Genomic DNA, 14,655 nt, shown 5'->3' on the forward strand with positions numbered 1-14,655 from the left:
TTTTAAGCAGAGAAGTGATGTTTTCCAAGGTGTTGAGAATTTTGCTTATAGGAGCCACAGATAAGAGCAGGGTCATAAGACACAGTAGGATTCAGGACACATTTTTGAGGACGGGGCCAGCTGGCTCTGTGGTTTTGACGATCGTGGCAATCAGAACGATGGTGATTCCATCAGCGGCGAGAGCTGCAGCCAGATCAGGTTTGGGACACATATTTTTGGATTTCGGGATCATTGGTGGCCTCTTTTGTGGCTCTTCTCTGACTTGATGTTTCTCATCATCCCTGCTGGTCATTCCCCTCGTCAGCTTTGCAACCCTCTAAGTCTTGTTTTTAGGGAGGTAGAGCAGCCTAATTTTCCAGGCAGCCTATTGGCTGGTTTCTCTCACACTTAGCACTTAATTGTCAGTGTCTGCTAAGCCCTCTCCCACAGGACGGTGGTCCTTGAGGGAACATGAATGACTCTTTGTTGGGAAGAAACAGAAACAAAAACAAAAAGCTTCCTAATACTTTCATTCTTCTTAAAGTTTTTTGATGATTATTTTTTTCTTAAAAACTGTTCTTAAAATTATCTTTTACAATAACTCAACTTTTGGACGCAAATTTGATATTCATTTTGCAATACTAGAGGGTTAACTTCTCTAGATAAGGAGGATATGGAAGCATTTTTTTCTTCCTGTATTTAGTAGAATGTTTGGACCTTGATCAGGAGGAACTCCCCTTAGGGATGAGCATGAAATACACCTTCCATATCAATGTAATCTCTGATTTCTTTATTTTGGGTCAAGTGTAGGAGTTTTTGAGTTTGCAGTGGATAGGATGAGTTTTAAAATATGCCAATTGTCCCCTAGGACTTGGGTTGAAACGATAAACTTATTTTATTCTGGTCCCTGCATAATTGTGATAGAGGCACTGGTCCCTGTGGTCAGGTTTGCACTAAAGTCATTGCACAGCAAAACTTCCCCAAGGCTACGTTTTTATGTTTCGTTTTCAGACTGTTGGTGCCATAGGAGCAATTAAAATTTGTGAATAATGTCTGTTTCCCCCTTGGTAAGTCATGTGGATGGCCTGCAGTCTGCTCTTATTCATGGCAAGGGATTTAACAGGCTATTGTGTTAGTAACAATGTGGATGCAAATTGTAAACATTTGTCATCCCAAAGTTTCTTGCAATTTTCAAAGCAATGCCAATTGAAACAGATGCTCTGAACCTCCTAAATAAAACAATCTTTAGCCGATTTCTCCACATTCCTCAAAAACAGTGTCTCCCCATAACTGGTAATTTCTTATAAAAAAATAATATTGTAAAATCTACTAGAAAGTGAGTAGTAAGGGATAAAAATTTTAATGTAATGTCCTTTAAAAGTAGTTTCCTATCTCTTTAGATGCTGTGAACTATTATTAAGATGTATCAGTAACACCTCCCATATTCTGGAATGTAGGAGCAAGTTCCCTTTGCATGTTTACGAGGAGGTAAACTGCATATATGCTAGTGAAATTTTCCCAATATATTTATCTACAATCTCAGGATTTTACAGTTGATATTATCTTCACTCATGAAAATCACTCATCCTAATAGGAAAGGCCAAAGATTTGAAAGGCTTAACATGGAACTAATATTTTGCCAAGCGGAGGAAAATCTTGAAGAATTCTTACGTCTCCCAATACAGCGGGTTGAAGGAAACAGACATGGACCAACATGTATTGACTAATTTCTTCTTACAAGGCCTTGGACTAAGCATGTGGAAATACAAAGATGTATAAGGCATAGACTTGATCTCAAGAGGCTCACAATCTAGCTTGCAAGATGGTCAAAAGTTAAAACATTACATGGGCATAAAAGACAATAGTAATTAAATGGATATCAGAGAAGCATATTTTAGGCATTTTGAAAAAACTATTTTTGTGAGATAATCAGGAAAGACCTTTTTAAAAAAGTTACTTATTTATTTATTTATTTATTTTGAGAGAGAGACAGAGAGACAGAGCATGTGAGTGGGGGAGGGGCAGAGAGAGAGAGAGAGAGCGAGAGCGAGAGCGAGAGCGAGAGCGAGAGCGAGAGAGAGAATTCTAATCAGGGCTCTGCACTGGCAGGGCTTGAATTGATGAACTGTGAGCCAAAACCAAGAGTTGGACGCTTAACCTACTGAGCCACCCAGGTGCTCCCTGCCACCACTGCCTTGTTTTTTAAAGTTTTTACAATGTATTTAGATAATCAGGAGAGACTTAATGGAATAAGTAAAATTAATCAGAGATTCAAGGAAGGTGAACTCTCAATAGGGTGAAAAGTGGGGGGCAGGGGGGTAGGCAGAGCACTGGTGAGAAAGTATTTCTTTACTCCAAGTACAAGAGAAGCTGTCAGGCTTGGGGGTAGAGGTGGTGGCATTGGGAGACAAACACACAGGCTTGATTAAAGTGAGGGATAGAGGTTTGGCAACAAAAGGAAGCAAAGCCTGGGAATTTGAAAAAAGTTAAGGTGTTTAGACTCTATTTTGAGGCCCATCCACCGTGAGGAGCTTGGTTTTCTGTATAAGGATTCAGGCAACATAGATTCAGTCCCAGGTCCGCTACATCCAAACAACATGTTACTTAGTGATTTAACTTTTCCGAGCCTCAGTTTCCCTTCTATACAATGGAGATTTTATCTACCAAGCACAGTTGTGAAGTCTGCACAAAATAACATTTTCATTGTCACATTAGCTGTCACTTCCTCTCTAGTAAATGGGCGGGGCAGGGAGGCTTGTGAAGAGGAAAATGACATTATTTAAAGGGATGGATGTGACATTATGGGAATGCCAATTTTGTGAGGGTGTGCAGGATGAACTGAGGAAGGGGAGCGTGTGTGTGTGTGTGTGTGTGTGTGTGTTAGAGGTGGGGGGAACCAGGAACATGAGCTTGTTAGACCACATAGAAAGACACAGGGCCCTGAACTAGCCATACTGGCTATGGCCACATCAGCCGAAATGATGAAGTGAATATCAGGAGGAGGAATGAAGCATTTGGTGAAGATAGAGCCACATATAAAAAATGAAATCCAGAAGAAAAATTTCTTGATTTCAGGATGAAAAAAGCAGCATACTAGTAAAAGAAAGTACTGAGGAAAAGTGTCTAATGGACACTTGATTTTTTTTGTTTCTGTTTTATTTTTTTGGTTTGCTTAGTGTCCTAACCCACTGTTTCAGGTTAGCTGCCCTATTCTCTCTGGATAGATCCTTTTTCTGGCAAATCAGAGTCCTTCATTTTCTTGGCACAAGGACTGGCCTGGAGGTAAGTTTTCACAAGGTTAAGTCAAAGTCAGCCAGAGTCCTTCTCTAGGATTCTCTACCCGAAGATAAGTCCTCTTGGCATCTCTTTTATTTTTATTTACTTATTTATTTTTAATTTATTTTTAAAAAAAATTTATATCCAAGTTAGCATAGAGTGTAACAATGATTTCAAGAGTAGATTCCTTACTGCCCCTTACCCATTTAGCCCATCCCCCCTCCCACAACCCCTCCAGTAACCCTCTGTTTGTTCTCCATATTTATGAGTCTCTTATGTTTTGTCCTCCTCCCTGTTTTTATATTATTTTTGCTTCCCTGCCTTTGTGTTCATCTGTTTTGTATCTTAAAGTCCTCATCTGAGTGAAGTCATATGATATTTGTCTTTCTCTGACTGACAAATTTCGCTTAGCATAATACCCTCTAGTTCCATCCACGTAGTTGCAAATGGCAAGATTTCATTCTTTTTAATTTTGGCCTCTCTTTTAGAAGCTAAAAGGATATCAGTCTGGAGAAAGCTGAGGGTAGACAAATAAGAAGCCAATTGGAGACCAGAGGAAATGAGGGAAGCAGAAGAACAGACTAACAGGTTGGATGATGTTGAGATTAGTTTCATTTCCTAAAATCAGAGTTGCCCTGATTTCTGTAGGATCTCTTTGTATGTTTCTGTGAGCTAACTACTATCCTTCTAATAGCCCCCTTTATATTCTTAAATAGAATAGGTTATATGTTATATGAAAAAGACACCAACAGATTTGATTGAACAAAAGTTAAAAGTTTCTGCAAGGCAGAGTGTGATAAACAAAATCAAATCAAAGAAATTGGTAAACATTTGCAACAAATACAACATGACCAAAAAAAGGGGTAACTATTCTTGTTACATGGAGTTTATAGATCAGTAAGAAAATACTTACATTGCAAGAAAAAAATAAGTAGAGGCCATGAACCATTTGCAGAAGAAGAAAGACAAAGAGTCAATAAGTAAGAATCTGCCTTGATTATTTATATATATATATATAAATCAAAACAATTCGATATGCTATTTCACTAATCAGATTGCAAAGGTGAAGAATATGGTAAAAATGATTGGGTACAAGGTGTGTGAGGGTTATTCCACTTTAATTATTTATTTATTTATTTATTTATTTATTTATTTATTTATTTATTTATTTTTAAGTTTTTTTAAATGTTTATTTATTTTTGAGACAGAGCATGAGCTGAAGAGGGTAGAGAGAGAGAAGGAGACACAGAATCAGGAGCAGGCTCCAGGCTCTGAGCTATCAGCACAGAGGCCGACACGGGGCTTGAACTCACAAGCTGTGAGATCATGACCTGAGCTGAAGTCGGACACCCAACTGACTGAGCCACCCAGGCACCCCTCCACTTTAATTTTTTAATTAATTAATTAATTAATTAATTAACTAGAAAGAGAGAGCACTTGGATATGAGCCAGGGAGGGGCAGAGAGAAGGAGAGAGAGAATCCCAAGCAGGCTCTGTGCTGGCACAGAACTCAACATGGGGCTCAGTCTTACAACAGTGAGATCATGACCTGAGCCAAAATCAAGAGTTGGACTCTTAACTGATTGAGCCACCCAAACATATCTTTTTTTTAAATTTATTTTTTTAATTTATTTTTTGAGGGGGGGAGGGTCAGAGAGAGAGGGGGACAGAGGACCCGAAGCAAGCTCCTCACTGACAGCAAAGAGTCTGATGCAGGGCCTGAACTCATGAACTGTGAGATTATGACCTGAGCCAAAGTTGGATGTTCAACTGACTGAACTCTTTTAATTTATTTATGATTTATGATTATTATTATTTTATAAGGGGGGTAGTTATTCCACTTTTCCTGAAGGGTTTTCTCTGCTTTATGTATCAAGAGCCTTAAAAATTTCCATAACCTTTGATTGAAACATTTTCCTCCTAGGAATTATCCTAAGGATGTAATCAAAGATGTGAACAGGGTTACATGCAAGGATGTTTATTGCAGTGATAATTATATTAGCCTAATTGTAAATGTCTGATCGGGTGATGGTTGAATAATTAATGAAAAATGGACAGTTATATAATAAAAATTATGAGCCAATAAAAATCACATTTTTGGAAAATACTTCCTTGACATGGGAAATACTCACCATATGATACTAATGAAAAGCAAGTAGGGTGTAAAATGATGTGATGTGGTTCCAATTATTATTATTATTATTATTATATTATATTATATTATATTGTGTGTGTGTGTGTGTGTGTGTGTGCGCGTGTTACACAGGTATTAGAATGTGAAGTGAAATTTTTCTATTGAACTTTTTGTCAAAGCCCAAAGCTGAAAATAATTGATAATAGTATCCTCACATTCTCAAGAAAGGGGTTAAAATACAGTCTTGCATTATGTAGTATAAATTTTAGAAAGAAAAAGAAAAATTAAAGAAGCCTAGTACTTTAATTTTCCTTTCCTTTTTCTTTTTCAGAAGGAATGATCTGAGGTGAATGTATAGGGTTAGAGTGTGCTTTTTGGCACAGACCCTTGTGCCTGATGCTGCCCTGGAGGTATCTGAAAGTGAGAAATCGGCTGGGCAGAGAAAGGGGTGGGGGGCAGCAGTGGGACCCAGGCCTTGGTTTTACATTTGGGGTAAGTGCATGGGGAAATTCCTGGGGGATCCCCGCCGTGGTGGGACAAGGAGCAGGAAAGACCAGGCCATTGCCTCCTTCTCAGCTCCCAGTCCCCAAGGTCCAGAAAGGCCTGGGCTGGTGGGAGAAAGCAGCATTGCCTTGATGTAGATCCCATGGGACTTTTTCACTTCTGCACATGCAAGGGTTCTGATGTCTGAAAGTGACGGGACAGCTGTGGCTCTGCCTGCATCATGGCCAAGGGCCAAGGACGGAGAAACTCAAGCTGTTTTACTTTTGTACTCAACCTAGCTCACCTCATTTAATAATCACTCTTAAAGTCACCAATCAAGGCTGGGAAAAATACACCAAAAACGGTTATCTCAAACCATCTCTGGGCAGTGAGAGGAGAGGTGCTTTTCAATGCCTTCTTCATATTTTTTCTATATTTTTCACATTTTCCAAAGTAAAACATGTGCACTTTTATAATAATTTAAACAGACATAAAAAAAGAAACGTGGAGAGAAAATGGCTCAAGAGAAAAAAGAAGACCCAAAGTTAGAGCTTTAAAAGTAAATGCATTGCCCCCTTCTTAGTCTAATGAGCTGCCTATTACATCAGTATTTCTGTTGACAAGCCTTTTGTAGGTCCCCCTCTCTTCATTTTCATGCTACCACACAGGTGCTGACCCTCCCATCTCCCTCTTAGAGATGGCAGTGACCTCATAATTAGTGACCTTCCTCCCACCCACCTCCACACCCCAAGTAGGACCATCTTTCCAAACACTATCTCCTCTCTTTCATTGCTTCCCAATTGTTCCCAACCCCCTCCACCCCCACCCCCGCCACACCCCTCCCTGCTTCAAGCAGGCCAGTTTCTTCACAGTCTCTTGTGAGGGCTGAGCTTGACCTACCTGGGCTCTCCAAAGTGACCTTTCAGTCTATTCAAATAATAGCCATCTCCCAGAGCTCACCTGGGTTCCCGCCCCTTCTCTCCTTTCAGAAAGCAAGAGGTAACTTGGTTTGGGAGTTGGTTCCATGTAAAACAGAGATCTCTACTTTGTCATACATGTAAATTGAATAAAGACATAGAAACTCCACAGGTGATGGGGCCTTTTTGGCCCACAGTGTGCTTTTGTGTGTCTATCTCCACGTCACACACTACATTGTTTAGTCCAGAATGTCTCAGAAGATATTGTTGAATTGATTGAATCTAAGAAGTTACGGAACTATTAATCTGTTAATCCATTACCAAAGCTACTAGGATTCTGGTATGTAAAATAGCTCATCGGTTCCAACCTTTTCTGAATCTGGTAAATTTTCTAAGCCACTTTTTCTTTTTTTCACTTCTGGTATGTGGTCATGTGAAAGTAGTTTGACATCATAATATCTAAAATGCAGAACAAGAGGGGTGCCGGGTGGTTCAGTCAGTTAAGCATCCGACTCTTGATTTCAGCTCAGGTGATGATCATGCGATCCTGGTTCCTGGGATCAGTCTCTGCCTTGGGCTCTGCCCTGACAGCGTGGAGCCTGCTTGAGATTCTCTCTCTCCTCTCTCTCCATCACCCCCCTCTGCTCCTCCCTCTGCACGTGCTCTCTCTCAAAATAAATAAATAAACTTAAAAAAAATGTAGACTACAAAAGTGGACTTAAATAAGAGAAAACAACACTTAGTTAAGTCCATTGAGTGGGTGGGGTGATGGGTGAAATAGGTGATGGGGACTAAAGAGCTCACATAGCGTGGTGAGCAGTGAGTAATGAATGGAAGTATTGAATCACTATATTGTGCACCTGAAACTAATATAACACTGTATGTTAACTATACTGGAATTAAAATTTAAAAACCTACAAAAAAATAAATAAATCCATCCATACTTGCAATAAAAAAAACTCGCTTACGTATTACTATTGTCATTTAAATTTTACTTTTCTGAGCCTTCTAACAGGAACAATAAAAAATACAGCAGTCCCCCTTTGTCTGCGGTTTTTCTTTCCTTGGTTTCTGCCCCATCAACAGCCAACTGGAAGCAGATGGTCCTGCTGACGACGGGTCAGAAGGTCAGTGGTCACCTACCTCTACGTCACAATCCTGCATCCTTCACCCGACTTCTCATCACAGAGGCATTTTCTCATCTCACATCATCACAAGTAGGGTGAGTACAGGGCAATTAGATATTTGGAGAGAGATTCTCATAACTTCTATTACATTACATCAATTTATAATGGTTCTTTTTTTATTACTAGTTATTGTTAATCTCGTACTGTGCCTACTTTATCAATAAGACGTCACCCTAGATATGTATGTATAGAAAAAACATATATAGGGTTCAGTACCATTTGTGGTTTCAGGCATTCACCGGGGGTCTTGGAACCTATTCCCTGCAGATAAGGGGGGACTACTGTATGGAAACCTTTTATACCCCTTTCCCTACTCCACAACCTAGGGAAACATTTTTTTTTCTTGGCCTTTCAAACAGATCCAAGGAAATAAAATAGAGGCTCATGCTTGTTTTCTCCACACTTAATTTTTTTTATTTGCAAGCAGATTTACCCTGACTCCACAGAAGCCAAGTATTAATTAAAGTGTAAGTAAGAGAGAGAGATTGGACATAGAGGTGAAACGTTCTCTCATGTCTGCAAAAGGGTCACATCCAAGGGGACTTATAAACGTTAAGTATTTCTGTGGGTTGTATAATTCAGAAAGCTACGGTATAGGTATTAAATTTGATCTGACCTCCTTAACAAACATAGTACTGATCACAATATCAATCTAGCTTTAGTTTTTAAAAGTTTTTTTTTTTAACTCCTTATTTGACCTCACTTAGAAACCCGCAGACCACAGACATATTTTCCTTAGTTCCTACCCGCTCTTGCACTGGATCTCCCCCCTCTCTAGCTCTCTATAGCAGCAATGCTGTAGTGCGGACCAGGCGTGTCTTGTGGGGAGAAGCTCAGGAAAGCAGCCTGTGTCTCTGGAAGACCCTAAAACCCAGAGGCTGCTGGGCTCTCCCACCCTCCACCCCAGCTCTCCTCCCTCTACAGTCTGGTTCCTCCTCCCAGCGTCCCCCTCACCCCAACCCCTTTCTTAAAAATAAGACATTCTAGGCTTCTGGCGTTTCCCTACCATTGGGTTGGCAGGCTGCGGAAGGTGGATGCTGGCCTGTCCCTGCTGATAGAAGAGACACAGGTATGTTCACGGCTGGAACTCAGAGCTCATTTTCCCATAGAGACAGTAGAACTGTGCTGTACTGTTAGGTAGGTTCTGGAGTACATTTAGAACTCCAGATGAGGTAAGTGAGTCAAATGGACTTTTGTGAGTTCTCTCTCTCTCAACATACTCCTTTTCTGTTGTTTCCTTAGGAAAATGGCTCTGAGCTCCAAACAGTTGACCATAAATTTTCTTTGTGTAGAGGGAACCCCAGGGGCAGAGGCCTAAATTGTTTGCTGTGAATCCAGACTGGTGTGGGCCCCTTTGGGGGGCATAGCCCACTCTACACCACTCCAAGCCCAAGACTTCTGAGCTGTTAGAGAAACCAGGAGCCCCCTTAGAGTGAGCACCCAAAAGGAAAATAACATACCTGAATGGGGAGAGGGTGTGTATGAACTTGGTACAAGACCATGGCTAAGGCAGGAAGGCAGGAAGCTTAGGGATGGTAAGGGTGAAGGCCCAGCTCCTAGAGATTTTAATCGTGGTATACTTTGAAGGTAGTTTCTACAGATAAGTGCCAGTCATTGACAGGAGGGTTATAATAAAAAGCAAGTGGAACAAAGAACTAAATCTTTAGAGTACTCCATGAGATGGAATCTGGGAGTAGAGTTATTTTGTAGCCTGGTAATACAGTACATCATGTGTGTGTGTGTGTGTGTGTGTGTGTGTGTGTGTGTGTGTGATTCCACTGTTCAGCCAGAACAAAATAAACGTGTAGCTATAGCCAAGGCCACACCCACCTGGTGATGACAGGAAGTGTGATAGTAACAGTAGGGAAAGCAGGTAACCTTTTAAAATGATGAATGAACTGGAAGCTGCCATAAAGTAGGAGAAAAATGATCATGGCCATTTATGAATCTGTGTGGGATCTCCTAGGATCAGAAAGAAGAGGTTCAGGGACACTGGAATTCAGAGACTGAGATGGAGGGGTCTGATCTAGATTTAGCAAATAATTACTGTTCTTGTCACTCTTTTGATTGTGCTCTGGGGAATCCTAGCTGCTTTTATATATATCCTTTGGTGTTTAGTATGGTATCATGCATAATAAAGTAGCCCTCAATAAGTGTTACTGACAGCCTACACAAATAAAACTAAATAAAAATAGAATAAAACTAAATAAATACGTTGAGATTCAGACAAAAGGTGAAGAGTGTCATGTGCTCCAATACTGAAGATACACTGCGTAGATCTGGAAGCTGATTTTAGTTTTTGTTTGTAACTGTTGAGTGTGTCCATCCAGGAACTCAATTATGAAGAGAAACCAGCCTTTACTGAGATAAAGTTTGTTTTAGGGTCTTTAGAAGTGCTCTGCTAGGGCTTTGAGCCTTCTCTCCTAACTGGGGATGTGGTAGATAATATTACGGAGCATGAGTTGGCAAGATCTCAAGGTGATGATAGCAGTGGTGGTCATGGTGGGGAGGAAGGAGTTTTGGATGAGACGTATAACGTGTATTCTGACTCCTGTAGCTGGAAGGAGCTGTCTCAGGCATTGGGAATAGAGGATGACTGCAGACAGAAACTGGCCCTTCTATCCAAAATTTCCACCTGTGTGTAACGTTTTGGCACATGAGTTGGGTGTGGGGAAAGAGGACTGCCTTGCTCTAATCTATGCAATAGACAAAATGTATGCAACCAAACTATTTATTAAAAGATTTTACTCATGAAAAGTGCCCTTAATCATCTTTTGCTTTAACAAGCATATATTTAACTCTTAATATGTGCCAGGATTCGGCCCTCTGGAGGTACTGGCGATGGCCTCAAGTTTCTATGTTTTTATGACTATAATTCCTCAAGACCAGAGACTTAGACCATTTAATTCATTGTTTTATTCCTTTGTGTCTCTTTCCTGGGGCTTTTTCAATGCAGCAGTGGAAGCTACAGGTCTCTTTCTTTTTAGATTCCAGACTGCTGGCAGACATGTCCCTTGCCACTTGGAGGGCCTTGAGAGAATGAGCCCTCACTACAGGCAGAAGCCAAGCAGAGAGGGAGAGCAATGAAGAGAAGAGAGAGAGAGGGCAGGACAGAGAGCAAGTCCTGACAATTTTAGATTTAGTTGTGAAGTCTTTGCTACCTATACCTTTCCATCATCTGGCTTTATGAACCATGAAGTTGCCCAAGGTAGTTTGACATGGCTTTCCAGGACTTGCAGCCAGCAAGTCCTGGATTACACAATATGCAACACTGAACCCAATGTTTTCCTTTCCCAAAGCTACCCCTTCCTGTATCCTGGTTAATGGTTCCACTTACAACCTCATCCCCTCAGGTCAGAAATCTGGGAGTCATTCTAGAATCCTCCCTTAGCATCACTCCTGACAGTGATAATCATCAAGTCCTAACAATGTGGCTTCCCAATAGCCCTTGAACCTATCTCCTCCCCAATCCTATGATCACCACTTTAGGACAGGCCCTCATGAACTCTTGCCTAGGGCTTTGCAATGGCCTTGTATCTGGGCTTCTTTTAGTCTCGTCCTTGTTAAATCTCATTTCCACATGGCAGCTACCGTAAGGTGCAAATCTAGTTTTGTCAATACAATGCCCCAATTTCCCATGACCCAGTCCTTACCTCTGCAATTTCTCACTTGACATTTTACACTGTGTTGATCAACACAAAGTTTATTTCACACACGAACCAAGTTCAGGCTGTCATGTTACCAGCGATGAGGGCTTTGATACTGAGGAGAGATGGTCCGCTTCCATTGACTTAATCTTCAGCAGTCTCATTTCCTACAAGATGTAGCCTAAATTTTGTAGGTTGTCATTTAATGACTTCCAGTCTTTTCAAGCTCCCCTCTCCCCAACTGAACTCTGTAAGAATCATTGCTTCAGCAGACTGTTCTATAATAATACAGTTACCTGTCAACATCTTTCCCCCTCTGGTTGTTTGTTTATGCAGAGCTTTGTGCCTGAGGAGCTCTTTACTTCTTTTCTGCCCATTCACTTGTACCTACCCTCAAGGCATTCCATCCCACACCGATTTCTTGCTCTTCCAGCATCTAAATTCTTATTGTTTGCACAGTTCTTTTGATCACTTATTATATATTCCTTTATATTGATATTTGACTTTTCATGAATATGTCTTACCTCTGCCGCAAGTTTCCAAGCTCTGTGAGAACAAGAACTATGCCTTAAGCCTTTGAGTCTGCCTAGCACATTGTCTTGTATATGATGAGTACTCAGTAGATGTCTGTAGATTTTCTTCTACTGGATCCATTCTCTGGAGTCATGGCAGCCCCACACTTTGGTGAATTTTTAATAAGTGGGTCCACAGAAGATAAAAGGTTAGTGTCTAAAATATATAAAGAACTTATATAACTCAACACCCAAAAAACAAACAATCTAATTAGAAAATGGTCAGAAAGCATGAACAGACATTTCTGCAAAGAAGGTATATGGACGGCTAACAGACATGAAAAAATGGTCAACATCACTCATCGTCAGGGAAATGCAAATCAAAACTACAATGAGGTATCACCTCACACCTGTCAGAATGGCTAAAATAAAAAACACAAGGAACAACTGGTTTTGTCAAGGATGTAGAGGAAAAGGAACCCTCTTGCACTTTTGGTGGGAATGCAAACTGGTGCAGCTACTGTGGAAAACAGTACGGAGGGTCCTCAAAAAGTTAAAAATCCAACTACCCTATGAGCCAGTAATCACACTACTGGGTATTTACCCTAAAAATACAAAAACACTTATTCAAAGGGATACATGCACCCCTATGTTTATAGCAGCACTATTTGTAACAGCCAAATTATAGATGCAACCCAAATGTCTATAGATAGTTGAATGAATAAAGAAGATGTGATATATATATATTTGTGTATACACACACACGCACACACACACACACACACAATGAAATATTCATTCATAAAAACAAATGAAATCTTGCCATTTGCAATGACATGGATGGAACTAGAGAGTATGAGGCTAAGTGAAATAAATCAGAGAAAGAAAGACAAATACCATATGATTTCACTCATATGTGGAATGTAAGAAATGAAACAAACAAAGGAAAAAAAAAAGGGAGAGACAAACCAAGAAATAGCCTCAACTATGGAGAACAAACTGATGTTTGCTAGAGGAGAGGAGAGGAGAGAAATAGGTGATAAGGATTAAGGAGTGCACTTGTGATGAGTGCTGGGTGATGCATGGAATTGTTGAATCACTATATTGTACACCTGCAATTAATATAACACTGTATGCTAACTATACTGGAGTTAAAATAAAAAAAAATAAGCGGGTCCATAGAAGACAAGGTCAGTAAATTTTCGCTTCCAAAGGTAAAAGTTATTCAAGGTCAAAATCTTCAATTCCCACAAAGAGGAAAATCACTTTTGTGAGGTGCCTAGCAACGGTCTTAAGTTCTACTGAGCAAGTCCCAGGAGTCTGTAACTTTTGTGTCAATGAAAATTATAATTACTGAGTACAATTACAATGCCATGGAAATCATGAATATTATAATTCATGCATCTGTAAAATTGCCATTTCAGGGCTCATGAAAGATACAAGCTCAAGACAAAAGAGAACAAGAAAACCTTGGAACCAGATTTCTGGTCACAATAAAGAAATTACTTTGAGGCAGTCTGGGACTATAATTTTTAATTCTAATTTAATATATTCCTATTTATTTCTGACTTTCACAAATTGGAGTTCATAACATAGAAACTCTTCTGGTATTTTAATCTATTTTCCTGCTCTCAAGATATTTTTATCTGCTTTCATAATCTCTTATGATTATGATAAGAATTTTTGTCAACCTTTGATCATCTTGATATATAAGGCATTTTCTTTAAAGGCCTTAAACATAGGTTACATTTCATTTATCCTCCCAGAGAATTTAGCATTCTTTCTATTGTAAGCGACATTTTGTACTTCCTTGGCTTATTCAAAAATAAAAGAATTTATTGGCTCATCTAAGTTGAGAGTGTAGGCTAGATCAAGCTTCAGGCACAGCTGGAGTTGGAGCCAAAAAAATGTCATAAATATTTGGTTTCTCACAATCTTTCTTTTCTGCCTCTAGTCCTATACCGGTAGCAAAATGGCAGTAACAGCTTCAGGCTCTGTATCTCCTCAAGTTTCAAGACCGTGGAAAAGAGTGATACTCTCTTTCCTAGAAGTATCAACAAATGGATCTCATTAACACTCTGTGGTTACATGCCCACCTCTAAACCAGTTACCATGGCTATAGTTTACTTAAACCTGGTGGGGAGGCATGGTAGTTACCCCTGACCTCAAGGGTGTAACCTGTTCCACCGAAGTTTATGGACTAATAGTGTAGGTGAATTGGTATTGATCTTCCAGAAGTCCACTCCCTAAATTCTTAGGAGCATTAACCTTATTGACGACATCCTCTTTTAATACTATTTTCTTGTCTTTTTTGATGCTGTAGGCTCTTGGTGGCCTTTTTATTGGTCATTGAATGTTCAGGTCTCTCAGTGCTACGTCCTAGACACTCTTCTTGCTGGCCTCTATTCTAGGTGATTTCATTCATTCACAAGGATTTAATAACCACCTAAAAACCAAAGCTTTGAATTTCTTCTGCAACACAGAGGAAACTCTGAATTTCTATCTCCAACTACCCACTGA

At 40.0% G+C, this 14,655-nt stretch overlaps 1 long non-coding RNA gene across 1 annotated transcript; it reads left to right on the forward strand.

Moving 5' to 3' along the window:
* Positions 1 to 2,082: 2,082 nt before the first annotated feature.
* Positions 2,083 to 13,646, forward strand: LOC109493461. The gene is made up of 5 exons (XR_002147717.3): positions 2,083 to 3,261; positions 3,744 to 3,843; positions 5,721 to 5,799; positions 7,876 to 8,011; positions 13,560 to 13,646. It is a non-coding gene; the product is annotated as an uncharacterized LOC109493461 (long non-coding RNA).
* The last annotated feature ends 1,009 nt before the right edge of the window (positions 13,647 to 14,655 follow it).

Source organism: Felis catus, chromosome D3 (assembly GCF_018350175.1).
Source record: "Felis catus isolate Fca126 chromosome D3, F.catus_Fca126_mat1.0, whole genome shotgun sequence".
Taxonomy (NCBI): Eukaryota; Metazoa; Chordata; class Mammalia; order Carnivora; family Felidae; genus Felis; species Felis catus.